Raw genomic sequence first — 4,499 nt, forward strand, 5'->3', positions numbered from 1 at the left:
CACATTCATGTTATGTTGCTAGTCCATGTTATATTTTAAGCTCAAGTTCATGTCATGTCAAGTCAAGTTCAGTTCATATTTCAGCCTATGTTAGTTATGCCACGCTATATGTCAAGTTATGTCATGCTTACTTACGACTTTAATTATGCATTCATGCTTTTACTGTCATGCATGCATCATTAACCTGTGTGGGAGTTTCCTATTAACTTACTGGGATTTGTAATCAAATCTCATTGTGGTAGTCCCAATTACCATTACCCTTGAATGGTAGGCGATGTGTCAGAATCAGAGCGAGGAGCGAACATTAGTAGACTGGAGGAGGTTGACTAGACGTCGTAGACACGACAAGGAGCTTACACATTCCATAGTTAGTTTTTGGACAGTATTCAGGCCTCGTTAGTCAAGTTACACGAGTTACTCGATGAACTTTCTCAATATTATATTTTGATAATGTAAATAGGGAGTCTGGTCTCCCATGTTTTTGAGATTACAATCTTCTGAGACTCGTACTAAAATCGTGAATGTTTATTTTGTTAAATTTACTTGGATTACGATTTAATTATTTTGGATATTGTAAATTTGGTGCATAGTATTACTAAAAAAAATTATCCGTTGTAAATATTGCATAATGCTAGATGCATGGTAGGAATATTGCATCTTATATGTCATGAATGAGGGCATGTAACCTTGTGTTCATGTCCCGATGCTTCAGATGTTCGTTTGATCTCAAGCGGAACCTGAGGCGTCACATGCACGTGTCCGTACACTCTATTTTTGTGGGTAAGTTTTGCCGCCGCTCAAATGTTTTCCTCTATTTATTGTTGCTTTGAAAAGGGTAACGATTGATATTCCCTTAGTACTGTTGTGAGGAAATTCAAAGAAGTTAAGAAGTTCAGGTAAGAAGGGTTCCCATGTTAGATTTGCATAAAAACAAATTAACTGAGGTTTTTTCGTAAAAATATGCACGTTTTTTGTTGAAAGGAAAATGTGAAAAAAATCTCAGTTATGTGTTTTGCATTCACTCATAAGATCTATATAAAAGAGAAAATACTTTTTGACATGAAAAGTGTAGACATGAGCAATATTTGACATGTTCTAAAATTTGAAAAGAGCGAATATGATATTTGATTTTTGTTCATATGATATGAGATGTTTTTGGATTTGTTATTGATCATTTGAAAATAATATAAATGTGTTCCGCACGTGATTTGATATGATATGAATATGAAAAACATTTGGCATACTTATCTGTTTTTATTTTGATTTTGAATATGATTTTAATATGATGATACTGGTTCATATGATATAGTTGGTACCAACAAGATATGATATGATATGATATGACTTTGAAAGCAAAGTGGTATTTTATATGTTCTTTCTTGTGTGCACACTTGGAACTTCGAGATTGAAAAAGGGAAAGTTTTACAATATGATATTGCCTGGTTTGGTCACCAAGGATAGCACAACTCTACCATGGGGGTTAAACATGGTATATGATATGATTGATATGATACAATACAATATGGGATTATTAAGTTATGTTTTGCCAAATTATTTTTGAATATGAACAGTTGGTTTTTCTGAGTATGGAAAGATTGAAATGTCGCTCTGTTTTTTTTTTCTAATAATATGTTTTGAGATTTGCATATGAAAATGAAATGTTTTTGTTTTTTGCATATGAAACTTTATGAAAAGGCTCATGTTATACACACTAGTATATGTGCTTTGCTTACTGAGTTATTGATAACTCACTTCTCATCTCCATAATATTTTTCAGATGATTTTAGATATTTCAGTTGAGGATCGGATTATGAAGCATTGGGTGAGATGATTTAAGAATGATAGTTTAAGTTTAGAGAGTTTCTATATGTGTATTGATGAAATTTATTAAGAAATTTTATTGTGTTCTGATGACTTAGCATTTTGGAAAATTAATTATATCGAGGAAATTACTTTGAATCACAATTTCTATATGATATTGGGAATGTGGAGTCTGTAATTGTATTGTTGAAATATGAGTTTAATTGATATGAAGTAACTCTCCGACCTCTATGGGATTGGGGCATTACAAGCAAGGTGGTTAGCTGGTGGTTGGGCAGTGAATGGAGATGGGTGGTACTAGGTTGTCCATGAAGGTTGTGCCGAGTGTGGTTTTTCCCTGTAAGCTAGAGCGGCCAGGTCTCCATCAACGTGGCTAATGGTAGTTATCGTGGTTTAGTGGTGCTATGACTTGAAGCAGCAGAGGAAAGAGAAAGCTTTGGGCAGTAACTTGCCATGGGAAAGAAACGACTCACGATGGTGTTTGTGAGGGGCCAGCAAGTGCTCTATTTTAGGTCATATAGAACAGAGGCTTTCGTGGCTCAAGTCTCATGTGCTAGGAAAGGTCGGAGCTTTCTTTACCGCTTAGTTTGGCTCAAAAGGTGGTGGCATAAGGCAATGCTGTGAAGGAGTAAGGTAGCTCACGTCAAGTCTATGGTGACGTCGATCATTATGACGGTGAGAGTCCTCCATGGCTTGAGTGTAAGCTGTCTGTGCATTGGGAAGGGCTAGGGCTCTTCTTCTCCATCAAATTCAACAGTGACTGGTGCAAGACAGTGTTGGGTGGCAACTGTAGAACTTGAAGGAGATGAACGTAAACTGCATGGATCTATATATGTGTGTGTGTGTGTGTGTGTGTGGTGGCTTGTGGTTTGGGTTGGCATGGAGGGGAGGTTTCACTACAATACAACATGGTCTACCTGTGGGGTAGGATGTACGACATGGGACTGCTATGAATCAACTGCAAACCCTAAATTTGTAATGGAGGTAGAGATGATGAGCAGTGTTTGTGTATGGTTTTATACACGGGTTTGGATGCTAAGTAAATGGGCTTGGCCCTTTTCGTGGGTCTTTGGGTCTTGGGTTGGGTCCATGCTTTGGGCTCTAAAAGGAACAATTAGTCTATTTAAGAGTCAAACTAAATTGTAGGACTTTTCTGTAATCTTATAAGCTAAGTCATCTAATATAGTAACGACCGATTTTCAATTTCAAAATTGAGCTCAACTTATCTGATAATATTTCTGAGCTTATAAAAATTATCGGGTATGATACCAATTTAAATGGGGCCCACTTGGCCCAAAAATTTTAAACAATTTTAACCTAATTATCAAGCCCTATAAAAATCCATATTGCACCAAAATAAATTTTCAAGCCCACAGTCTATTCAAAATTTCTCGTTAAATCTCACGTGGACTTTCCATACATGGTACATAGGCATGGTGCTGGGCTTGGGTATTACAAGTCATCATCATGTACGACGAACCTATGGAAGTAGATGTTGAGATCCTTATAACCCCTAGCAAATACTCAAGATAGAATTGAGGGGGTGGATTATAACGACTTGGCCCATGTTAAGACCCAAGCTCAAATTTTTAAACCTAGCCTACCCAGGAAAGAAATGGAGGACCCAAGACAACGTTGTTTTTGGCTGACACCCTAAAGCCCTATTTTCTTCCCCAATCCTTGCCTCCCTCTCTCTCTCTCTCTCTCTCTCTCTCTCTCTCTCTCTCTCTCTCTGCCCTGCATTGACAACCCCCAATGCCTTTCTCTCTCTCTCTTCCTTTTTGCCTCTCTCACAGGCATCCTCCCTCTTCTTTCTGATTGCCTCTTGTTGCCATTCTCCATAGCTCCAACTACAAACACCGTGAAGACCTGCATCACTTGTTTTCCCAGCTCGATCTCTTTTCTTTTTATACTTTGCACCTTTTCTCACCGTGGACCATCCAGTGTCACTGCCTCCAGCTTTCAATTTTTGACATCAGCAAGTCATTCCATCTCCTTCTCTTTCACTCTCTTGCCATTACTCCCTCTACCACCACAAGAATCCGTACTTCTCTTTCTCTGTGCACGAAACTACAAATCACAATGACTCCATCACACACCATCGCTACCCTTCGTAGTGCAACAACACCATCGGTAAGCTTGTCTCTCTCCCTCTTTCCCCTGTCCAACTATTACTCTCTCAACTTGGGTGTTATGTTACATGGTCCATAACATTGCTTGATTGTCATAGGTAAGCATACTCTGCGTGATTACAACCATTATCTGTCGTACACTTTGGGTAAGTGCCAACTAGAAGTTTGGATTGTCTTTGTTTGTAGTATTTGGAATTTGTGGTTTGAGTGATCCCTTGGTTGGTTGATATTTGAAGGGTCTCTGTTCATAATGTCGTGGATGGAGGTGGGGATGGACATAAAAATTTAGTGTCCCAATATGCCAGGGGTATGAATGTAAATGTGATGTGTGTTGGAATGGGATTCAGGCCTTGGTTGGTTACACAAACAATCTCATCTCATTTCATTTCATTTAATCATTACAATTTTTTCAAGCTTTCACACAAAATACAATAAACAATTCAAGTCTTTCAAATTCCAAAATAAAAATAACAGTAAAAGATTATATTCTTGCAAGATTTTATTCAACTTTCATCTCATTTTATATGTGTAACCAAATGAGGCTTT

The sequence above is a fragment of the Carya illinoinensis genome, chromosome 4 (assembly GCF_018687715.1).
Source record: "Carya illinoinensis cultivar Pawnee chromosome 4, C.illinoinensisPawnee_v1, whole genome shotgun sequence".
NCBI lineage: Eukaryota > Viridiplantae > Streptophyta > Magnoliopsida > Fagales > Juglandaceae > Carya > Carya illinoinensis.